This window comes from Malaya genurostris, chromosome 1 (assembly GCF_030247185.1).
Source record: "Malaya genurostris strain Urasoe2022 chromosome 1, Malgen_1.1, whole genome shotgun sequence".
Lineage (NCBI taxonomy): Eukaryota > Metazoa > Arthropoda > Insecta > Diptera > Culicidae > Malaya > Malaya genurostris.
The window spans coordinates 160,516,437-160,542,368 of record NC_080570.1 but is presented as its reverse complement, the minus strand read 5'-3'; the positions used below and the strand labels follow the sequence as shown (position 1 = coordinate 160,542,368).

Genomic DNA, 25,932 nt, shown 5'->3' with positions numbered 1-25,932 from the left:
ACTTAAGTTTAACCTCGTACAATAACGGATCAATTTTTAGTTTGAATAAAATATCGTTTTTTTTATCATATTTTGAAAGAAAGATATGCGGATAGCTTATTTTCGAAACATTCCTTAATTCTAAGACATAAAACATAGAACAATTTTTTTCGATTTCGGAAATCTCAAAATTTTTCTAAGGCTAAGTAATTTTTTTTTCGAGATAACACAAAATCTTGACGTTTCATGTTATTTTAAGAAGTTTGGCATCAAAAATAGTGCCAGAAATCTGATTAAAAAAAAACATTTTTTCCGATATAATACTAAATCTCGACGTTTCATGCAAATCGAAGATAAGCTATTAAAAATCAGTACAGACTTTTGACCGTTTTTTTCAGTACCGGACCACTGTGCGTCGTATCGCAAGTCTATCTTCACTCTCTGCTTTGCCGTCAAACGCTGATTCGTTAGTTTGTTTTTGTTCCTTCCGCAGCCTATGCTGTTCAAATCTCGGTAGGTGATTTTTCAGTGAAAATGATGTTTTATCACAGGCGTTACCCTTGCGGTACTGCTGCCAGCAAATGTTTATTATATATCAGTCGAATAGAAGAATGAAAATATTCGCGGAAGTTAAAAAATCGTCAAAACGTGCAAAAATTCCCGAACGAAATTTAGTGTGATTCCAATGCAGGAATAAAAAAGAGATACGAGATCAATTCATTTCTCAATTTCGACTGTCTGGAAGTCATCGGAAATTTTAGATCCAAAATGTTTTCTTCATTTTTGTCGCATGTCGTACGCGAGGCCCTTCTGTAAGTTACAAAAAATAGTGCCTATTGCTCGAGTTTTAAGTAACATTCACAAAGGGCCTATCGGTACCGAGTTATGCATTTTTCACATTACGGGGTGAAATAAAAATTTAACATTGGTGAATTAAATAGAGCAAATAATTATGACTTGCATTGATAACAAATAAGAAATATCATTTGACTGTTCATAGAGATATTCATAAACAGTCTTAAGATTTTCTTGTTAGCCTCTTAATGGAATAAAAGTCTCATGTCTTATGAAACTCTTCATTGCTTTTTTTCCTCATTGAACGCTCGTCTACTGATCGTATTGTTTTCGGTTCAGGAATGTCGAAAAAACGGCTATGTTAACATTCAGTCAGCTGTAGATATTATCCTGGTACATCGAAGGATTTTACGGTTTCAGTTTAACTCTTAGAGATCAAAGCACGGCACGGACAATGCGGCCGTTTTAAAAATCAATTAAATGTACATAAGTTCATCTCATCTCCTAGATTCGTATATTTAGTTGACGTTTTAGTAAACGGTGCCAATAACATGGCTTCTAAGAAATCCAAACTTCAAACGGTAAAACACCGAAACGAGTATCGGTGCGGTCACTCTAGTTGGAGATTATTTAAAATCGACTCCAAAAGAGGCCACCGGATCAAAGTAACCATAGATAAAATGAAAAAAATTTTAGTGTCATGGAGAGGAAAACACGTTTGTTGTTTTCATGGTTGCTAATTACCCCACAATTTTGCTGTGTGAAAGATAACCGATAATCGATATTCATTCTCATTATTTCCACCTGCAGAGACTCATATTATTTTATTGCAGCGCTCCTGCACCTGCGGGGTTCCATCGATAAGTCGTTGTTTTCGCTGTGCTTTAAAGGAAACACCCCGCCCGCAATGCAACCGGCTTCGATGCAATGTCAGTGGAACGCAATTTGCTTAAATAGTGGAAAACCGGACGCCCATGGAAGGAACAGGGCAACAAATACACAGCGGTCCGAAAACAAGTTTCGATTTTTGCTATTTGTTTTGTTTCATTCGATTTGGACCTTAAATTAAACCTAGCAATTTACGGGAAATTGGCCCCGAAATCATCGGGTTTCACGTTTCGAAATCGAAAGACAGCGAAGCTGTAGGGGGGAGGAGGAAAGTTTTTGCCCCGGAAAAAAATAGCGAACGGAACGAGCAAGAATCAATTAAATCAAAACCCCCGCCGGAAAGTCCTGGTGTGTGCCGGTGAAAATGAACTAATGTGCATAGGCAGAATACGTGGAAACAAAAAGGTGGAAAACGAGAGCACCTGAAATGCGAATAGACACGGACAGCGGATTGTGTAAGCTTTAACTGATAATTCCACCGCACACAAGTTCCTATTAAGCGCCATAGCAACCCACCAACCAACCAACCAACCACCGCTGCCGGACTTTTAGAGCAATCTCCCTCGGCCTGCTTCGATTGAAAATTTCGATACGGGTTTTGGGAACGTAATGCACGTGTATCTAATTGTAGTTAGGTAGGTAGGTAGATAGGTAGAGATCGGTACGTACGGGTAGGCTAATCATGGCCATCAACCGTCTAGATTAAAAAATGGTAGGAAACTTAATAATCAAAGCATGAGTATCGGTTTTCTTCCCACCGGGGGTTATCTTGCTAATCGACTTAGCATTCGTCGAAGTGGGCTTAGTGCCAACCGCATGCCTACGGCCTTATTTAAACCGGTAGCACCAGCACCGGTTCGGACCTAGCGATTTCTACATTCTTCCTGCAGGGCAAACCTGGAAAGTCCACGTAACTAGTTATTGTATTGGTTTTTCCAATGAGGAAGTAAGTTCCGCTTTCATTTGGAAAAAAATGTCCTATAATTGACGACAGTTATTTTATGTTTTTCTTGATGTGAGAGAAATATCATAACATCAGTCTGATGCGTAAGCTAAAACAATTGTAATGTAGTACCGAATGAATGCTGAAAACATACTTTAGTACTGTTGGAACCATACTTCGTCGGGGGGTACCAGGGATCTAGTTACCGGGAAATCTATCATGCGTAGGAGATGCGCATGGTTTTGTCTAAGAGAAACATTTTTTATTTAAATATGTGTTAAAATTAAATTAACAAGATTAAAATTGGGTGTTCAGTGACTATTATATAAATGATTTGGTCATTACCATTAAGACATCATTTACTTCCGTAATTTTGTGATTTTTGTGTAGGGAAAATTGCGAACAAACTTGCATTGTGTAATGGGGAAAAGGAACTTATATACTAACTTACTAAGTAATACAGAAAGCGAATCGATTCAATTGAAGATTGCATCGATTTTTATCGGAAACAGCTTATAATGTTATGTAACGTTACATCTAATGGTTCTAGATTTGTGAGTCTGTGTAACTCATTTGTACTAAACCAGGGAGGACGCTTCAAAATCATTTTATTCTGAATCCTTTGAAGCGTTTTCTTCCTGGTGAAAAAATTTATTTTTTGTTTATAAATTACTAATTGTAATTTTCCATTTTGATCGATAATCATTGAAAATATATAAGCATCTTTGTAGACGACTGCAGATCACTCTTAGATTTCTACCCGTGACTAACAGGCTTGTGTCGTCACAGAATAGCGATTTCTGACAACCAACGGGTAGATTTGGAAGATCAGAAGCGAAAATATTATACAAGATTGGAGCTACGCTCGAACTCTGCGGAACACCTGCTCGTACGGGTAGCGATTCAGATTTACAATTCTGATAGTTAACCTGGAGAATGCGATCAGTTAAATAATTTTGACTAATTTGAATCCAATAAACAGTAAACTGGAAGTCGGACATACTTTCTATTGAACCTTTGTGCCAAACACTGTCGAATGCTTTTTTATTTGCTTTCATCATGTTTCTATTTCTGTAAACCAATGATAGTCGAAAGGGGCAAAGTCTGGTGAGCACGGTGAGTGAAGTAGCAGATTCCAGACAAGCGCTTCAATTATATCCGGAACCGGTTTTGCAACAAAATTACTTTCCCGTATCTTCTAACCTAGTACGGTCGTTTTATTAACAGTTTCACCAGGTCATGAAGCTTCACAATCTATTTTTATTGTTTCTGTACAAGAAAAATATATTTGGTTCATCTTCTAAATGAGAATACTTTTTCCAATCTACTTTGCCACCAAGTATAGGTACAAAACTGTGGAATTTCTGAGTGTTGTTTCGGCGTTAATATACACAATTTATCCATTTTAGTTGGTTTGACGTAAAGTCGTCATAACTAAGTTCAATTTTTGTAATGACTGAGTGGAAACACACACACATATATTAGGTGTACAACTTTGTTTCCGCCGTTTTTTTTTTCCAAAATTTGAAGTTTTATTGCGAAAAAGTATGATGTATTATTCAAAGTATTGTCCGTCGCTAGCGACAACTTTCTCCCATCTTTCCGGAAATTTTCGGATTCCGGCTCGAAAAAAGGAGTCCTTTTTTGACGCTATCCATGAAGCAATCCATTTTTCCAACTATTCGAAGGATTGAAAATGTTGATCTGCCAGGCCGTGTGCCATCGAACGGAATAGGTGAAAGTCAGAAGGGGCGACATCTGGGGAATACGGCGGGTGGGGCAAGACTTCCCATTTCAGCGTTTACAGGTACTTTTTGACCACTTTTGCGACGTGAGGCCGAGCATTGTCGTGTTGGAAGATGACTTTGCCATGTCGCTCTTGATACTGTGGCCACTTTTCTATTAGCGCGCGACTATGGCGCATCAGTTGCGTTCGGTAGCGATCTCCTGTGATGGTTTCACCCGGTTTTAAGAGCTCGTAGTATCGTAGTAAATTGTTATTCATCTTTGAAGGTTTTCTCTCTTCCACCATCATGTTTGTCTTCGACATCGAAGTCACCATTTTCAAAACGTTGAAACCACTCCCGACACGTTCTGTTACTCAGAGCAGCATCACCGTAAGTTTCTGAAAGCATTCGATGCGCTTCAGTTGCAATTTTTTTTCAAATTGTAACAGAAAAGTAAAACTTCCCGCAAATGGCGAGAATTGGGCACATAAACAGACATTTTCGAGCGTGAATAAAACGAAAACAAGAACAACTGTCACTGAAACGGCGAATTCGTTAGGCACTGTACATAACAGTTCGGCTAAAAAGTTCGTATCGTTTAAAAGAAACACACATTTTTTTTGCCAAAATTCGTTTTTATTATTCAACATAATTGTCATCAGAGGCGATACAGCGATTATAGCGATCTTCCAACTTTTCGATACCATTTTTATAGTACGATTTGTTCTTTGCCTCAGTTTCAACGATTACCTCTTCATTGCTTCTAAATTTTTTACCAGCGAGCATTCTCTTGAGGTCTGAGAACAGGAAAAAGTCACTGGGGGCCAAATCTGGAGAATACGGTGGATGAGGGAGAAATTCGAAGCCCAATTCGTTCAATTTCAGCATGGTTTTCATCGAATTGTGACACGGTGCATTGTCTTGATGAAACAAAACTTTTTTCTTCTTCAAATGAGGCCGTTTTTTTTTAAATTTCGTCCTTCAAACGCTCTAATAACGCTATATAATAGTCACTGTTGATGGTTTTTCCCTTTTCAAGGTAGTCGATGAAAATTATACCATGCGAATCCCAAAATACAGACGCCATAACCTTACCGGCCGATTGTTGAGTCTTTCCACGCTTTGGGTTCGGTTCATCGCGTGCAGTCCACTCAGCTGACTGTCGATTGGACTCCGGAGTGAAGTGATGGAACCATGTTTCGTCCATTGTTATATATCGACGAAAAAATCGGTTTTATTTCGATACAACAGCTCCAAACACTGCTCAGAATCATCAATTCGTTGTTGTTTTTGATCGATTGTGAGCTCACGCGGCACCCATTTTGCACAAAGCTTTCTCATATCCAAATATTCGTGAATAATATGTCCAACACGTTCCTTTGATATCTTTAGGGTGTCAGCTATCTCGATCAACTTCACTTTACGGTCATTGAAAATCATTTTGTGGATTTTTTTCACGTTTTCATCGGTAACAGCCACTTTTGGACGTCCACTGCGTTCATCGTCTTCGGTGCTCATATGACCAGTACGAAATTTTGCAAACCACTTACGAATTGTTGCTTCGCCCGGTGCAGAGTCTGGATAACACTCATCAAGCCATTTTTTCGTATCGGCGGCACTTTTTTTCATCAAAAAGTAGTGTTTCATCAACACACGAAATTCCTTTTTTTTCATTTTTTTTACAATAACAAAAGTAGCTTCACTCAAAATGCAATATCTCACAAACTAATAATCAGACAGCTGTCAAATTTATACACGTATCTTTTGAAGGTTGGTACTAACTGAAAATGGTATGGATTTAATTCTAGTGGCGCCCTCTCATAGAAACGATACGAACTTTTCAGCCGATGTTATTCGACCAATTTTTGGCCGTGACACAACTTAAGCACTTTCATTTTCTTACTCATAAATCTCACAAGAATTCAAAGACATGGAAGGATTTGTATTGTCAGTAGAATCGTAGCACCAGCCATGCAATGGTACTGTATGCTCTGAATCGGCTGCGAAGTCTGTTGAAACCGAAGGTCAAATTCCACTACAGGAATGTAATACCAAGGCTTTGCTTTGCGAAACGTCGAATTAATGGGCCACCCGCCGTATAGTCCTGACTTGGCACCTAACGACTTCTATTTGTTCCCTTCCGTGAAAAATAAACTGCGTGGAGAGCGAATCAATACTCTTGAAGCGTTCAGAGACCACATTTTGGTGTTACCTCGAGAAGAGTGAAAAATTGATCCAATATCTAACAGTTAGTATTTGGAATTTCCGTTGCTAGAAGTTTGATTAATGTTGAATACTCGGAAGCTGAAATCAAAGCTTTTCATTCAAAAATTCAAATTTTATTCTGAAAGTCCTAATGAGGATGCACTTTGCTTCGCTTGTTTTGAGGTGCACTATCGACTCCGCATCACTTAGAAACATAATTGAATTCCTCACACTGAAAGCGAACTTCCTGCCAGCTGTCACAGCTGTGTCACTGAGTCACTGCAACTCGATCGCACAACTGCTGATGAGGGGGGTGTGAACCGATGTCAAACCAGCTGACGGTGGTGGTACCAATCAAGACTATGCAATCATTCCTACGTTGTTGGCTGGTAAATGAATTACATTACACGCCCGGTGTGACCTTGCTGCTTGTTGCTTTGTGACGCAATTTGAAAAGCAGAAAAAAAATAAACCGAATGAACAAAACCCGCAACGCCAGTGCTGGGAAAAAAATCCCCTCGTCCCCAATCGGCCAGAGAGAAAAATTAACGAAGAAAAGCGCACTGCCAGTTGAATTAATTAATCTTATTACTGCACGCGAGCGCACGTTGACGGAGCTGGAGCCGGAGCCGAAGTCGCAGACGAACCTTTTTCTTCTTCTGGTGCTGGTGTCACTTGTCATGTCAGAGTCGTTTACTTCTTCGTCCTAGCTAGCTAGTCGTCGAATTCCGGCATTTTAATTTTTCATCTAGAAATGACAGCTAGAGGTGGTCGGTTTAGCATATTCCATTAGAACTCTCATTCTCATATATGGGAGATGACAGCACTCTACTGTGGTCAGTATAAGCAGGCCATGACAACTTTGTAAATGAAAGGTTAAATACCAAACGGGCCTACCTCTGTTACCTCTGATAGTTTGGTTGAGTGCCTTTCGAAAACGGCAAATTGATTACAACGCTTACAACACCCTTAAATGGAAACGGTCCCCATAAAATTAATGTCTACTGTAAAAAAAAAAAACAAAATTCGACCATTTGAAACCTCTTCCACCACGTCATAAAATGCAACCTTGAAAATGAGTCATCGTGTCGTTGGTAACCAACCTACACCGAAAATAACAAAAAACAGTTCCCTTTTGGGGATTATTTTTCATTACAGACTCGGTATGTGAATGCATAAACAAAATTTCATTGAATCACAAAGCCAACCCGGCGCCACAGTGTTGCAAGCACCGACCGAACGACGAAGAGAACCCACGCGCAGGTGGTATGGCCTCACTTCCTGGCCCAGCTTGGTGAAAAAAAATAATGTAAATTGTCGACCCCTCCAACAGTTGGAAGCAAAACAAAACGAACCTAGATTAGTGCTACGGATGATGTGACACTGGATGTGATCCGGCCGTCTGCTGGTTCTGCCGTCCGCTGGGTATTCGGAATTCTTTTTCCGTATGTGCATGCAAATTTTTGCGAAAAATGTGGCCTCATTCATCAGCAGATTTTGAGCAATCGCACCGACTGACTGACTGGCTGACTGACTGACGGAGTGAGGGTCGTTGAGTTGACATTAGCATATCAGCTACTCTCAGCCTGCCTGCCTGCCTGGCGATTCTGTTTCGTATCTGTTCTGGCACTTCTTGCCGCACTGAAGTACGAAGGATGGTTGTCGCCTCGCCGGTTGCTGCGATTGTGCCCGGGGGGTCACTCGGTGCTCGGTTACCTCGGCCAGTCTTTTGCGGGGCTTCATTCTACTACTGTACACTGTATGTAAGGAACATGGAGGCATGTGTGCTGTGCGTAGCGTTTTGAGTCATACTCGGTAGAGCGGAACCGTAACACCAGACACCAGGCACAACCAGGCTATTCGACGCAGTCGGCCGTTCGGAACAAACTGTCAGGTGCAAGCTACACCAGGTAAAACCAAGCGAAATATGGTTCCGATGGAATGTAAAAGAAAAGGAAGGATAGAGTAAAAATTTGCGTAGTCGGAACAGGAAAGCAACAGTTGGTTCCGAATCCGGTAGATGTTTGAATAAGGCGACAATTGGTACGAGTTTGTAGGCTGAATTTATGAGAAGTGTGACATTCGTTACGGGGAACTCAGATTTATGCGTGTTTGTTTGGTAATTCAGAGAAAAACTTTTCTCGGGTTTGGAAGTCAGTTGAAATTACGCTGAAGTTTTTTTTTGTGTGCAGGATACGAACCCCATAAAAATCGGTTTAATTTTAAACTTCCTCCATGACGAAAATTTGTTTGAAATTAAATTTTTTTGATTTCACATGATTTCAACAAATCAAGTTTGCTTTTTGGAATAATTTGCTGAAAGACCTTGATTAGCACCTCTTGATCATTTTCAGAACAGTATAAATGTTCAACGATTTTTTTTTTTGAAAAATATTTCACATAGATGCAAATAGGTTTACATGGAAAACACAAAAAAAATCTGCTGCCGGAATATTCAAAACAAATTTTAGCTATGATTTTAACAATAGTCAATAGTTGTGTAGTCCTACGTCAAAAGTTAGAACAATCTCATAAGACAATCATTTGAAACTATCTTGGTTTTTTTTTAATTTTCAAAACCAAGATCAGAAACATCATAAAAAAAACTAGAACTCGAAAGGCCCAGATTTGGAAGCCAGGTTCAGAATTCAGGTTGAGGACCAGAATTCAAATTCAGTCTCTGGATACAGCTGCAGAATCAAAGCACAGAATCACAAATGTCGGCCCCGATTCAGAATTTAGATTCTCAGTGCGGTATTCAGGTTCAGAATCTAGAGTCTGAATCAGGATTTCGGTCCAGATCTAGAATTTTGATTCAGAATTTAGTTCCAGAATACAATCCAGGATTAGAAGTTAAGCACAAGAATTTAGGTTCAGAATCCAGACACGGATTCGAATTCAGATACAGAATCCAGTCCCAGAATTCAGGTATAGAATCTAGGCTCAAAATTCAGGTCCTGATTCCAGTTTCAGAATTATGGCCCAGATTTAGAAGTCAGAAGTCTAGAATTCGGATCGGGAACCAGAAATCAGGTTCAGAATCCCGTTCCATAATCCAGGTTCAGTTTCTAAATTCAGATGCAGAGTCTAGGACTCGATTTCAGGTTCAAAATTTATGTCCAGAATCAAGGTCTCGAATCCAGGTCCAGAATTCAGACCCAGTCCCAGCAACAAAATTTTTATACGGAATCGAAGTTCAGATTTAGGAGTCAGATCCTTAATTCAAGTTGAGGATTCTGATCAGGTTCGAAATTCTGGTTGAGCTTCTGAATTCAGATGCAGCATCCAGGTCCAGAATTCAAGCACAGAATCAACATTCAGGAATTCAGAATCTAAACCCTTATTCAGTACTTCGGTCCGCATCTATAATCCAGGATTAGGATTCAGTTCCCGAATCCCAGTGGTGTCTCGTGACAAAATTCACGGGTTGTGCACTGAGCATGTCAGATGTAATAGTTCGTTGTGAAGTGAAGTGAAGACTCAACATTTACGAATGAATGTTCGCTTGTGTTTTTCAATGCAATGAAAAAACACATCGAGCAAATCTTTCAATAACATCATCAATAAAACCAATAACATCGACATTGCAACTGAGACAGCAATTTGTTTTCAACTGCCATAAGCATAAGTCATTGAAGCCTCTTTTGATGGTGCGTATACAAGTTTTCACAGATCCAAAAGAGACATAAAGAGCAAACAAACCTCAGTGCTGAGCTGAGTAATTGCTTCTCTTCTTGAATCTGTGCAGTGACTCATGTGCACGGAAAGGCCACTAACGCAACAAACAAGATATATATTAAATTTAAAGTTTGATGTATATAATATTTGTGTAAATACACACAGTTTCGGTGCACAAGGCAAATTGCTCGAGTTCAGAGCGCCACGTATTGGCTACAAGGAACAAGGAGCACATAAGGACGAGACGCAACTGCCGAATCCAATGCAGATCCAGAATCCCGGTACATAATCCAGGTTTAGAAATTACATACAGAAACCAGAATCGAAGTTCTAATCCTTAATTCAGAGTTCAGGACCAGAATTAAAGTTCAGGCTTAGAGTTCAAATTCAGCTTTAGAATCCAGATCAAGCATTCAGGTCCAGAATCCCTGTCCTGAATTCAGGTTAATGACAAGAATTTAGATTCAGAATCCGGGCACGAATTCAAATTCAGATGCAGAATCCAAGCCCAGAATCCTGGTGTAGAATCGAGGTTCAGAATTCAGATTCTGATTTCAGTTTCAGAATTCTGGCCCAGATTTAGAAGTCAGGCCCAGAATCGTAGTACAGAAATCAGGTCGAGGACCCGATTTCAGGTTCAGAATCGTGGTCCTTTATTCAGATTTAGTGTCTAAATTCAGATACAGAATTTAGGTTCAGAATCCAGAATGCAGGACTCGATTCAGAATCTCAGTTCAATATTCAAGATTAAAATCTAGACCCAGATTCAGGACTTCGGTCCAGATCTAAAACTCAGTTCGCGTGTCCAATCCATAATCTCGGTATACAATCCAGGTTCAGAATTCAGGTCCAGAAGCTAGAATTCAGATCCAAAGTCGAAGTTTAGAATTATAGTCCAGGTCCTGATTTCAAACTCAGCTCCAGAGCTCACATCAAGAATTCAGGGCCAGAATTCCGGTCGTAAATTCAGGTTCAGGGCCAGAATTTAGGCTCTAATTCGAACTCAAATGCAGAATCCAGGCCTAGAATTCAGGTATAGAACCAAAGCTCGAAATTTAGATTCTGATTCCGATTTCAGAATCATGGCTCAGATTTGGAGGTCAGACTCAGAATTCTGGTCCATTATTCAGCCCCAAAATACAGGTTCAGTTTCTAAATCGAGATGCAGAAGGTCAAACCTACATGCTAAGAATCAAAAATGTTAGTCAAGAATGCAGGCCCCGACTCAGAATCTCAGTCCAGTTTTCAGGATTAGAATCTAGATACAGATTTAGGACTTCGGTCCAGATCTAGAATTCAGATTTAGTACTCAGTTTGCAAATCTAATTCAGATTCAGAATCTCGCTGTACAATCCAAGTTTCGGATTTAGGTACACAAATTCAGTTCCAAAATCGAGGTTCAGAATTCTGGTCTTGAATACTAGTCCGTGTCCAAAATTATAGTTCAGGCCAAGAAATCAGGTTCATAGTCCAGGCTCAGATTTAGAAGGTCAAGGTCAAGATTCAGAATTCAAATTTAGAACTCAGTTTTCCAAATCCAACCCAGGTCCATAATTCGAGGCCAGAAGCTCAAATTTCTGGACCTGAATTCTAGTTCAGAGCTCAGAGTTCAGGCCTAGAATTCAGGTTCAAATTTAAAGTCAGGTCCTGAATCCAGATCAAGAATTCAGGCCTAGAATTCAGGTTGAGGAAAAGAATTAAGGTTCAAAATTAAGACACGGATATGAATTCGGATGCAGAATTTAGGTTTAGAATTGAACATTCAGGTCCTGATTACAGGCCGAGGACCAGATTTAAGGTTCAGAATCGTGGTGCATAATTTAGGTCCAGTTTCTAAATTCAGATACAGAATCTAGGTTCAGAATCCGAGCCTAAAGTGTTGGTCCAGACGGCACACCCAAACCCAGAATACCAGCCCAGTATTCAGGTCCATAATCTAGACCTAGATCCAGGACTTGGGTCCGAATCTAGAATTCAGTTTGCGAGTCCAACCCACAATTTCGTTACACAATTCAGGTGCAGGATTCAGATCCAGAAGCCGGAATTCAGGTACAGAGTCCAGAGGGGCCAGAACTACAGTTTAAGCCTAGAACTCAGGTCCAGGTTTCAAAATCAAGTCCTGAATCTAGGTCAATAATTCAGGTCCAGGATTCCTGTGCTAAATTCAGGTTAAAGACCAGGATTTAAGTTCAGAATCTAGACACGGATTTCGATTCGGATGCATAATTCATGTATTGAATGGAGGCTCAGAATTCAAGTTTAGGATCAGAATTCTAGTCCAGAACACAGGTTCAGTTTCTGAATCATCAGATGCAGAATCCAAAATGAATCTAGACTCTAATTCAGAATTCCGGTCCAGATCTTGGATTAAGATTTAGAATATAATTACCGAATCTAATTCAGGTTCAGGATCTCGGTCCACAATCTAGTTTCCGGATTCAAATCCAGAAATCAGAATTCGGTTCTGGAATCGAGGTTCAGAATTACGGTCTTGAATCCAGAGTCCAAGCCCAAGTCAGATCCTGAAACCAGATTTAAAATCCAGATCTAGAATTAAGGTTCAGAATTCCGGCACGTATTCACAATTCAGATGCAGAATCCAAATCCAGAACTCAGGTTTACTGTTTCAGAATTCAGTTCAAAAATTCAGATCTAAAACCAGAACACAGATTCGGAATTCAAACTCTGGTTCAAAATCCAGGTACAGATTGGAATTCGGACGCAGAATCCAGGTTAAAAATTCAGGTTCAGAGTTTAGGTCGAGGATCAGAGTTGAAGCTCAGATTCTAAGTCCTGCATCCCGACAAATACTCAGAATTCAGATGCAGAATCCAGGCCCAGAGTTAAAATCTCGAGCACCAGAATACAGGTTCGGATTTCAGGTTCTGTCTCAAAATCCAGGTACAAATGCGAAATCAGATGCAGAATTAAGGTCCCTAGATTCCCAGAAACCAGGTTTAAAATCCAGTTCAGAATTAAGATGAAGAACAAAGGTCGGGAATCCAGGTCTAGATTTCAGATCTGAAATTTAGGGTCGAATTCTGGTTCAGAACGCAAGTCCTGAAATAACGTTCAATATAAGAATTCAAGGTCCATAGTTCAGGTTCAGAAACCAAATTTAAAATCCAGGTTTTGAATCCGTAACCAGGTCCAGAGTTTATGTCGAGGATCCAGAATTCCAACACAGATTCAGAACTCAGATGCAGAATCCAAGTCCTGAACTCAGGTTTGAAATCCAGGTTCAGAATTCGGGTTCTAAATCCAGAACAAAAATTCATGCCGAGAATCAGAATACAGGTTTGTAATTCGAGCTCTGGTTCAAAATCCAAACACAGATGTGAATTCAGGTGCAGAATCCAGGTCCAGAATCCAGTCCCAGATTTAGACGTCAGGTCCATGAACCAACTTTAGTGTCTAGGTCCTGAATTCTGATCCAGACTTCAGGTCAAAAATTCAGGTTCAAAGTTTCAGCCCAAAATTCAGATTCACAGATCCGGAGTCCAGGCCCAGATTTCAGATCCAGAATTCAGTTTCGAGCTCTGATCAAGAATGCAATTCCTGAATTAAGGTCCAGTATCCGGATTTGAAGTCTAGAAACCAGATTTAAAATCCAGGTCCACAAAACTAGCACAATCTAACAATTCAGTTGCAGAATTCATACTCTGGTTCAATATCCAGGTGAATTCAGAAGCAGAATCCAGGTTCGAAATTCAAGTCCAGAGCTTAGGTCGAGAATCAGAATCACAATCTAAGTTCAGCATTCCAATGCAGATTCAGGATTCAGATGCAGAATCCAAGCCCTGAACTCAGTTTTACAATCCAGGTTGAGAATTCAAGCCCTTAATCCAGGTCGAGGGACAGAATACAGTTTCGGAATTCAGACTCTGAATTCAAAATCCAGACACAGATGCGAATTCAGATGCAGAATCCAGAACCAGAGTTCAGGTTCAGAATCCTGATTCAAAATCCAAGTCCAGAATGTAGGTCGAAAATCAAAATTAAAGTTCACAATCTAAGTTCAGCATTCCAATACAGATTCAGGATTCAGATGCAGAATTTAGGCCCCTCAGGTTTAAAATCCAGGTTGAGAATACCTGGATCCAGATCTAGAATTCAGATCGAGGATCAGAATACAGTTTTGGAATGCAGGCTCTGATTCAGATCGAGGTCGAGAAACAGAGTTCAAGTTCAAAATCCATTCAAGTTCAGAATCCAGAACTATAGTTCCGATTCGAAATCCAGGTTTTGAACTCAGGTTCAAGTTCAAGATGCAGATCCAGATTACAGATTCAAAATTCAGGACTAGATTCGAGATCCAGATCGGGAACCTGGAACTGAAGGAAGATCTGGAGTCAAAAATTGGTTTGTTTTGGATTACAAACGCGGAGCAGGATGGAAACCGGCTGCAGCATATACCAAAGCCGGAAGGAAGCAATTCCATCTTGAATCCCTACATCTCAAGGGATAACGTTGTCAAAAAGGTTGGTTTCGAAATGCTGCATCCAGACGGTCAAACTACATTTACATCGAAAAATCGCATTTAGCTGATTGACTGCATTTGTAGGAAGCAAAGTGAAATTTTCGTTAGAACAGGCATTCACCGAAGATGAAGTTTACAAGGGCGAAAGGCTCCAAACACGTGCCCTGCCGTTTTTGGCGTAATGCAATGAGAACCATGATTTTTTTAAAATGGATTTTGCTTCATGCCACTTTACTGATACACTACTGATTTTTTTTTCTCAGAGGATTAATCTAACAGTTGCGGTGAAAACTGTTTTTTCGTTAACTCTAGAAATAGTAAGTGAATTATTTTAATCAGTCATTCGTCAAAAATTTTCCCACGACGTATGAATTCTCAGATTGACAGCTGTTATTTCTTTCAAATTGTATTTCATTTCATTGCAAACATTTACACGCCAAAATGCGGTTGGAACTCCCGTAATTCGATTGCATTGCAAGCAAAACAGTTGTGTGTTAAACAAAACCAAACTACACATAATTTCAAAACGGTTCATAATCAGACTGTTCCCCTCCTTCGTAGATCGCTCCCCCGGGGGCGCTCGATGACAGCTGTTAGACGTATCTTTTTCACGCCCGGTTCTAGTCTGTTGTCGGTTGTGCCGGGAAGTAACTGAACCGGTACCATAAGGTTAATCGTTGCAACTGCACTTGCGCCTAGCAGTGGCATTGTTTGGAACACCAGGAACACAACGGATCGCCATGTTTGGGGAACAGTGCAAAAAATACACAAATCGGAAACCAAAGCCAACTGAGATAAACGGCAGCAGAATGGCAGATGGAAGAGAAACGAAACAGATGATAGCTGCTGACGAAGCACTAGCATTATAATTCCACGCAACAAAACGAATCTATAAAAGGGAAATAAAGAAATACAACCCACGAAGATGAAGATAAGTTTAAAATCTAAGAATAGACCATAGGGAAAATCAACTTACACTTTTCAGCTACGGCAGCTCCGGTAAAAACAGGTTTCCACGAAGGTTTCAACGACCGGCAATGTGGGAACAAGAGACCACTGTTCGCCAGAAAACAAAACAGAAGATTTGCTGTAATCCGGTCCTCCCAGTGCCGGATGATGGTGAGTGTGATGTTGCTCCTCCTGGGCTGCGATCCATTAACAATTCTGTGAACCGTGTCCAGGCCCCCACTTCACCACCCCTGCAGCACTCGTTCTCGCTGATTTCCCCTTCTTCACACGCTAATCGGTTCTACACACTTTGAACTTTTTTTTTTCGTCTTCTTCTGTGTTTTCGCTCACTTATGCTATTCGATGCGGAAGGTCTTCTTTGTTCACTTCGTCTTCGGACTTCGGACGCTCCACACTTAGTCAATTGGTCCTTTCTTTCCTCATTCTACACTAGCCTAGCCCATTTTCGGGCCAGTTGCGTCTGTTTTTTTTTCGTTTGTTCGAATTGAAATTGAGGTAATTATTTTCCTTCACTTGTGTGCTGGAAGACAATTTGCACCAAAAAGTTACCACGTTGTCACAAATGAAAGCCAATTCTGGGCTGCTTCACAGCAAAAAAAAAACAAAACAAAACGGTTTTGAAAACAGTAAAGACATTCGAAACGATCTGGCATTTAGCAATCAATATATCGCAAGTCCCCGCCGGGGGCAGGTTCGACGGCATACCGAAAACCGAGAATCTGACAGATGTGGGATGATGATGGTTTCGGTGGAGTTTGCGTTTGAAAGCAATAATTGCTTCGAAATTGATAATCGAAAAAAAAACACAGCAAGCGGTGAGATTTCGGCAGCTGCTACTGTCAGTGAGATTCTGAATTCGGAAACATGTGTTCAGAGAAATCTTAACAAGCGCAAACGGAATTAATATTCTGCTTCAAATATTAGCAGCCGGAAGAATTTTGTAGGCTGTTTCATAAACGAATCAAGAGCAGCGACATTTCAAAGGAAATAGGATGCCTTTCACACAAGGGAATTCTTAAAAACACTTTTCCTTGACTTTTGAATAAAAGAAACAACAACAAAAATGGTTTCTAGATCTACAATTGAATTAGTTTCAAGATCAGGCCGGAACTGGAATGCAGTCCGGTGAAACCATAAAATTGAATCAAAGTTAGTCGAGCACATTTCGATGAAAACCGTTCTTCGGAACAGGGTTTTTTTTCTTTCACTTCAGCTTTCACTGAAAACTGTGTCCCTGAACGCTGTTCCATCCTAACCCATTTTGTCGAAAGATCCATTCCGTATAAAAATAATTTCATCGGAACTCATTCTGTCGAAACCTACGTCGATGGAAACTATTTCGAAGACAAAAGGTATCGGGAGCGGTTTGACCGAAAGCTCGTAAGTAATTTCGTTGATAGTTTTTTCATGAACATCCAAATTACTTCAAGCGGTTTCACCGAAAATCATTTCGCCAAAAGCTGTTTTCTTTTGTCATTTTGTTAAAATTTGTTTCATAATTACCCATTTACCCGAATGCCATTTCGTCGAATGATCAACTTGTATATAATCGAAATTGTTTGTTTTTTGTCGGATTGCATTAAAATATCCCGTTCAGGTTGTTGAAACATACGAATTAATGGTCAGCTAAAAAATTGTGCCCCTCCGGTCATATTCTCTAAAAAACGCTTCTTCGGATTCATATCTTTTTCGATCCAAAAAGGCACGAACCGACCGGAAGCTCAACGTTCCCCAGGAAGTCAAAACTACATCAGTTTGTGGTTTTTTTTCTAGAACCCAGAACATTTTTTTTGAACTTTTATAATCTTATTTTCAATCGATTGGACTAAAAACAGTTTCATGATCGTAAGGACTACGAATCGGAAATTGAACTCAGATAAACCTGTGTCCCGATATCCTCGAAAGACAATATGAAATTAGGAATATTATACAAAAAAAATGGTGCAAGCGATGCACAGTTTCTATGAAAACCGAGCAGTAAGCAATTTTTACTGCAGTTTTGTGACCAGTTTTTTACTGAATAAGTCGCGAAGAAAAATGTGGAAAATTATCAAAACAGAACTGAATTTCTGAGAGATTTTAGAAAACTTTTCTAAATTTTTAAATAAGAGAGTATAATTTATGATTCGGCTTTAATACCAGAAAAAATAAAAAGACAGAATTATGTTGTTTTTTTTTGGATTTTTTCCCTATATGCGTTACAAAAACCCCTGAACGTTCACAATTCTTTGTAAATATTAGACAGGAACTTTCCGAAGTTATGAATGGATTTCATGACCGTATTTCTAAATGTATGCTGAGCACGATACAGAAAACTAGACAATACGAACATTCTAGTCAATTAGGCTAGAATCTAGTGTGTTTTTACATGCAGGGTAGTTTAATTGGCAAAACATTTTCCCCGGGTAAAAGCTAATCGCGTGTTCGAGTCCCGTCTCTGCGGAAATTTCGTAATGTTCATTACATAGTTATATTCGCATGTCATCTACCGAATCTGTTTTTCTCATTAGATACTGAACAAATCTAAGACATTACAGAATATATAAGACATGAGCACCGTGAGCGGTATGTCTGCCTTAGCTCTGGGCAACCGGCTGCCGGGTGTGCCAATCATTCCCGAATCGCTGGAACATGTAATCTGTTCCCGATTCATGATTTGGTTTGCAAATTTAGACATATTAAGATTAAAACTATTTGAATATCAACACCAAAAACAATCATAGATCCCACAGATTGAAAAAATAATGGAAAAAATTGAGGGATTATAATTTGTTAAAATTTCTTGAACAGTTTACATATCAAAAAATCAAATCTTTTTTTTTTAGAATTTGTAAAAACTGGCTATTTGATATTATATTTAATTCCTTGATGATTTTAGAAAACTATTATCTGAGTTGAATTCGCGCCAATTCTAACACATGTTTGCAGCACCCTTTTAGATTTGAGTTAAACTTTTTTGAAATGTAGACATGGTCACAAAATGCCACTCTGACAACTTTGTTTTTTGCCAAAATTGGTCTAGACTGTCTTTTGAAAAGGGCCAAACTTTTTTACTATTTTTTTCCAAGTGGTTCTAGTCGATAAACGGCAAATCCTACAAAAATGTGTTAAATGAATTTACCCGTCTTCCTAAGCTGGAAGTCATAATCATCTAAGAATCCAATGAAAATCAATTTGTCAGGAGATATTACAGAATACTATAGCTGCCCGATATTTGCAAAAAGATGCCAGACAGGACAAGAAAGCAATCTTGGAAATGTTTTGAAATATTTCAGAAGGTTTTTAGAAGTTAAGACTGGATTCAGTCAGATTTTTTCGAAATATTGCTGTGTATGTGTGGGAATCTGTTAATCGTTATCATTTGTGAACTGTTTCAATCTCTAACCGTAATCAATGCGTTTTAACCGAACATTGAAACAGAAGAAACTGCAAACTTAGTCAAACATACTAGGAAACATTAGAATAAGAATATATTCCTTTTAGCCCTTCGATTGGGAATCATTCCATTCATTTTAGACATGATTTGACAAACTACGGATTTAGAAAATCACACTATGATGGGAGTTTTTCGACAATTTTTATAGTTTTGAGCAAATTTGCGGAAGATTTCAGTACATTCAAAAGAGAGATGAAGGACTTTGAAAAAGTTTCAGTGAATTTCACATTTAACGGTTCATTAAAAAATTTTGACGGAAGCGGAATGGAAAATCGACGCCTTTCACGTTGCCCGCCTGAGTTCAAAACCCAATTCCGCACATATGGTCAAAAAGCTTTTTCTGACCCGGGAGGCAAATGACTGCAAGGTTGAAACCTTCATAATCGAAACAAAAATAAAAGAGTCCAGAAAATTCAAAATACGGGTATATTCTTAGGATTTTTCAAGATTACAAATCTTGTAACAGAAAGTTGTTGACAGATTTCTGAATAGGCTGAAAATTTTAAAAAGTGTCTCATAAATGTTTTAATATTTTTATATGATATATTGAATAAGTATTAAATATTTTTAACAGCTTTCTAAAAATTCTATTTCATTTAAAGACTGTCCCAGAAAATATGGACGCAACCAAAAACTGCTGCCATTTCGCAATGGTTCAGAATCTGTCAATTTTTATGGCTGCGTCCTGTGGTTTACACTCTTCTCTAACTACTTGTGCAGTTGTTTATTCGTTTTCATTAGTTTGTTTCGAAATGCGTGGACTTTCAGCAGAACAATGTCGAAAAATTGTGTACAAATGGTGCACAGAACACGGACTGTCACTGAGAAAGAATAGCGACTAGAGAAAGATAGCAAAAATGGAAAAAGTAAGTGAAAAAGCCGTGCGAAATGCAATCAGGAAGTTCGATGAGGATAACACCTTTGAGGATAAACCGAAAACGGATCGTAAAAAAGGTCCTGCTAACCCTCAGTTGGATAAACGTATACTGAAGACGTTCGAGCAAAAGAAGGAGGTTTCAGTTCGGGATGTGGCCAAAAAAGTGGGCACTTCGAAGTCAAATTTTCTTCGTACTAAAGAACGTTTGAATCTTCGAACCTATAAGAAGCAGAAACAACCAAAAAGTAGTCCGAAACAAGAAGCATCGATCAGGCCGAGGGTTCGAAAGCTGTACAATACAATTCTTGCTGGAAATTTGAACTGCATAACCATGGACCACGAAACCTACGTGAAACTCGATTGCAAATCCTTGCCGGAACCACAATATTATACGGTGCTAGAAGGGAAAGTGTTAAACCAGTCCGAGACATCGAATGAAGTCGAAAAATTTGGTAAGAAAGCTATGGTCTGGCAAGAAATTTGTAGCTGCGGTAAGATTTCGAAACCCTTGATCAGCACTGCTTCAATGAACAGCGAAATATACATCAAGGAATGTTTACAAAAACGAACGACTTCTACCCATGATTCGAAGCCACAAGGATCCTGTTGTATTCTGGCCAGATCTTGCTTCTTGCCACTACTCGAAATCAACGGTAGAATGGTATACTACCAAAAATGTCACTTTCGTCCCAAAAGACATGAATCCACCAAATTGCCCACACCTTCGACCAATTGAGGAATTTTGGGCATTAACGAAGGCACATCTTAGGAAACATGTCTCGGCAGCCGAAACCATTCAACAGTTCGAAAAAGATTGGAAAAAAGTGTCAAAACTTGTCGCCAAGAAGGAATTCAACAAGGAATGTTCGCAAGAAGGTGCGCCAGCTAGTCTGCAGTGGCTAAGTAGCAAATGTTGAGAATAATATTCTGTTATTGTAGTCTAATATTATCAGTATATCGAATAAAATTTGAATATCTAACACTTGTGAATTATTTACAGCGAAATCAGAGTGCGTCTGGGACAGTCTTTATAATAAATATCTGTATTATGAAAAGATCACAAGAGCTTAGTACTAAACTCAAACTGAAAATTGGTTCGTTAGAATCCATTTCGTCGGAAGCTATATAAAAAAAATAAAAAAATAAAAATCAAAATCGACTTCATCGAAAACTGTTTCACCGAAAATTGTTTCGATCGAACGAAACATTTCGTCGATAGAACGCCCATTTCGTTGTTAGCTGCTTCACAAAAAAAAACTATTCAATCAAAAGCTATTTCATTGAAACTCATTTCATTGAAAGTTGTTTCACCGAAAGCTGTTTCATCAAACCCCATTTCAGTGAAAATTGTTTAATAAGAACCCATTTCATCGAAAGCAGTTTCAAAGGAACTCACCGAAAACTAATTCTTTCAAAACCATTTATGCGAATGTTGTTTCATCGACACCCATTTAATCGGAAGCTATTGCTGCTATGTTTCTCCGACACCATTGAAAACTGTTTCACCGACAATTGTTTTGCCCGAACGAATCATTTCGCCAAAAGCTATTCCGTCAAAAGCTCATTGAAACTCACTTCACGAAATGTTGTTTCACCGAATGCCGTTTCACCGAAATGGCATTAACCCCACTTTAGTGAAGATAGTTTCACAGAAAATAATGACACGAATTTATGCAACATTTGGTTTTGTGTTGAAATAATAACGAGCTGAATCCAATATTTCTACGAGTTGTGATCAGTTTCATTGAAAGCTATTGGCCCTTTTCACCAGAAATTATTTCTCCAAAAACTAGTTCGCTAAAATCTGCTGCGACAAAAGCCCTGAAAGCATTTTCACGATCGTACATTTTAAAATTATTTAATAGCATCGGAGGAAACACTTGGAATACGCAGTTTGTAAGCCTTTTTTGCTACATAAATAATCCTTCTAGTGAAAGAACTACTTTATAATTGCTTGTGTTCTCAATGAATTGAAATTACAATAGTTTTGGGAACTTTTGAAATGTTCAACAAGTTAGCATAATTAGAAGATTGTCCGATAATTTAAAAAATCAATGGCTCGTTCTGAAGAATTTGGACTCTAAAAAAATATTGAATTGTACAAATACTTTAAAAGATTGCTGAATTTTTCACAAGGAGAAAGATCAATTTTTGAATTTACCGCTTAAATTCAGTTTCAGAATTTCAAAACTCCAAAATTCCGAACCTGCAAGCTGGATTTAAATTCGGAGCCTAAATTCTGAAAATAAACTTTGGAAGTGTGTTCAGTTCCTTTCTTCTTGGTTCGAAATCCAAGTTCAGAATTCAACTCTAGAACTTAATTCGTTTTCAGTTCATTTTCATATTTCCAGAATTAAATTCATGAACAGAATCCTTGATTTGCTTTCCGAACTAGATTCTTGCAACTGAATTCAGAGACTGTTTAGAATTTAGTTCTTGAGTTCAATTCATGCTTCAGAATCGTAGTCCAGCACTTTGGTTCTGGTGTTGATAAATGAATGATGACAAAAACTACTCAACACTTGTAAACATTGGGTAGATTCCGTAAATCGGTTCTTTTTAAAACCATTAAAATGTTCCCAAAGGATTATGCAAAGTTTACCTCTAATGCCATTGTTGTATTTTTTTTACTCTCGTTTGTTCATTCTGTGTCATTTAATTCTAGAATATGTTTGTCGTCAATATGTCGTACTTTAGTATAGCACCGTTACAATTCTGAAAGCGAAGCAGTTAAAAATTGCAAAATTTATTCCAACAACTAATATGAACGATTATCTCTAGTCGGAAGTGTGAAAAAATCATGTCAATTTTAGTCGTATTCACGTCCTCCAGTTATGTCTATGACATCACCCACCCACCCTTTTTGTGTTCAATGGAATCGAAAACGTTAATAGCTCTCAATTCTCAGAACTTTCCGGAGTATATCAAGCGCTAGTAGATCGGAAAGAACGTTTAACATAATGTGTTGTCAAAGCCCGCCTATTTTTAAAACGTTCCGAATTTCTCAAAAATCTTCAATGAATGGAATGTGCTTTACTAACACAAATCGCAGATCGAAAACACCTCGAGCAAATTAACTTGTGTGGCAGCACGCAGCAAACATTTACTATTTCAAAACACTAGAAGGGTCGGGGTCATTTCGCAAAAACGTACAATTGTCCTAATATCATGATTGAATTGAATTTAAAATGATGGCCAATGATAGATGATAGCGTTTATGTCCGTTTTGCTGACCTACAATCGTACTTCTGACATATCTGCAATATTTAAAATAACGAATAAATTATTTTTCGACAATAATGACCGTTTCGGTGAAATGACATTCGGAGAAACGACATTCGACGAAATGGCCTTTTCGACGAAATGACATTCGGGGAAACGATATTCGACGAAATGACCCTTTCGACAAAATGACTTTCGGTGAACCAATCGAACGATATCGACTCAGAGACTTGATATTTCCATAGCAAAATTTTCCGATCGAGCAAGCAATTTGCGTATTTTCCATGGAATACAACAAAGTAGTATCACCAGAAGCGATATCAAATCACATTTATGTCATGTAAGTCATCATAGAAGAAACAATGTAATCAGCATTCAGCACCTGATTCACTCGGTTGCACCCCTTCCGTTGTTAACCCCATTCGCCTTAGTCAACGCTAACCGTGCGCGACACGACAACGATGCCGCCGAGTGTGGTGTTTTAGTTAGTTAGTTAGTTAGTTATGGGCACTATTTCATAACATCCTTTTATTTATTCCGGCACTCTACCGTCTCAACCTGACTGCTGCTGAAGCGGCAGAAAGAAAAAAAAGAAAAAAAAAAAACAACGAAATAGCTATCATATGTGTGCGACCGACCGACCCATCGGCAGATGATCGCACACCAATCGGCTCGGGCTAGTAGATCGAATTCCCACACCAAGACGGTGGTCGGTCGGTGACTGCCGAAGGAGATGCATCTTTCGGTGCCGAGCTTCCCACAATTAATAAAATTATGTATTAATAATAACATACAACACATGCACATCAGATCGGGTCCAGAAGTCGGCGATGGTAACAAACAAGCAGGCGGCGACGGTTGTATGTACATACTTTGAAATGTCAAGACACGAGATTCACGCGAGTGCACAGAGTAACTATGGTTGGTGTGACGATCGATCGAGATTGAAGCCAGTGGCGTCCGAAGGAGCAGCATTTTGTTGTCTGTTTGTGTGTCTGTTTGGCCTGGAGGGCCCAGCTTTGATCTTTTGAACTAGTTGTTAGGACTATTCTTTCACGTTGAAACTCATCGTGAAATGGTCGTCAAAAAAGTCGCATGCCAACAAACTCCACATCAAATCCGAGAAAGATAGAAACCTATGGAAGATTTGACCGCCTTTGCCGTCACACTCCATATCACCGACGGTGGTGACGACATTTTCGCCATAGTCTGAAAAACTCTCGTCACTTCAGCCGTAATCATCCTCATCATCATCACCACGACTATCATCAGTCAACCGCATCATCCATCATTCGCGCGTCATGGCTGCAAAAGGTCTCTCCCGTGTCTCGGCTTTCTTCACGTCCGTCCAAATCGGGAGGTGGTCCCCCTGTTTTCTCTCCTACCAGTTCTGCTAAGAGCACTTCACAAACGTGTTCCTTTTCGGACATCGTAATACATCAAAAAAACATGATGATAAAAAAAACGAGCAACAACTTTAACCGACTTGAAAAGATCAACGTTTTCACTTGCTTTTTTTCGCAACTCTTTAAACTCGATGATATTCCAAAAGAGTGGTTATCACACATACAAGCAATCGCCCTCGAGGAGGGCCTGTTTTTACAACATTTCACTTCTGGTATTCGACCCTACAGAAGTAAAAATAACAGCACTAGGCACCGCATGGAGATCGACTCGGTCTCCCCGCGCTTTCTGCCGTCGTAACAGTCAAACAGCGGTTCCGGAACAGCAGCGCGGACCCGCGATGTCATCGGACTTGGCCTCACGGTCCAAGAACCGGGTCTCCCTGCTCGAATGATCAGGTCCTAAGTTGGTGGACCCCACACAAACACTCTGCCGTTGCTGCAGCAATTGGACCGTAACGACGCGATTGAGATAGTGCAGCACACTAAAAACAAAGAATTTGCACTCAATTCGCACACTTTCAATGCAAAACTTATCCCGCGTCTATGGCCGACCTGTATTTACACGTAAGCAATAGGCAAAAGCGATTAAAACTATCATTCACGTACTACAACTCTTTTCACCACTGCTGCTGCTGCTGTTACTGTTGTTGTTGTTATCGTCGTATGTCGTTCGTTGACGTCCGTCCAAGCGGACCAGACCAATGCAATGCTAACCTTTCCTCCGACCTTGCCTACACGGTAGGAAGCGAACCACCAGGGAACACCACCTGAACAACAGCAGTAGCAACCGAACCACACACAAATCTAGTAGACATTGCTTTACAAATTTACCAACGAATCGCGCCACGTTCACCGCTCCAAACAACTGAACCGATCCGATCGAAGTAGCCGATCGTACTGATTGAGTGACAGCTCGCGCGCTGACTTCACCAAACGACTTGCATGACCGCGTGGGGAGCGAACCTGGCTTGCCAGTGTTCGGCCTCGGTGGTGAGTGCTGTGAGTTCCGTCAGGCTGCCCTGAACGCCTACTACACTACACTAACTTACTGTGCGGAGGTTCGACTGCGGGAGATTTTCGTTTGTTCGGGCGCGCACTCACTCTCTCCCTCTTCACGGGATGGCTTCGATGGATTATCTACCGAGTGCGCAGCCAGCAGACACTGCCTAGAAATGTGAGTCAATTGTGATTCAGTGTAGGAGCGCTAGTGAGATTAATTCTCGCTCGGAAAATCGTTTTTTTACGTTTTCTTGTAGTTTAACATTTCAAAAACTTTATGGACCTGGGATCGATGATTCAGTGTAAGATATCAAAAATATTATTTCTC

The 25,932-nt window shown here is 39.6% G+C and overlaps 1 protein-coding gene across 8 annotated transcripts in view; it reads right to left on the bottom strand.

Annotated features, from left to right (window-relative positions):
- The window catches only part of LOC131426501 (midnolin homolog), a 58,873-nt gene extending 33,373 nt beyond the window's left edge, over positions 1 to 25,500 (bottom strand). Inside the window, exons 1-3 of one of the 8 annotated variants that reach the window (XM_058589283.1) lie at positions 25,437 to 25,476; positions 23,994 to 25,157; positions 15,672 to 16,184 (exon numbers count right to left, since the gene is read on the bottom strand). The gene's annotated coding sequence lies outside the window, so the exon portion shown is untranslated. Of the gene's footprint in view, positions 1 to 15,671; positions 16,248 to 23,993; positions 25,158 to 25,211 lie in introns of all 8 variants that reach the window. The other 7 variants (XM_058589282.1, XM_058589277.1, XM_058589275.1 and 4 more) reach the window with 7 other exon arrangements.
- Positions 25,501 to 25,932: the final 432 nt, after the last annotated feature.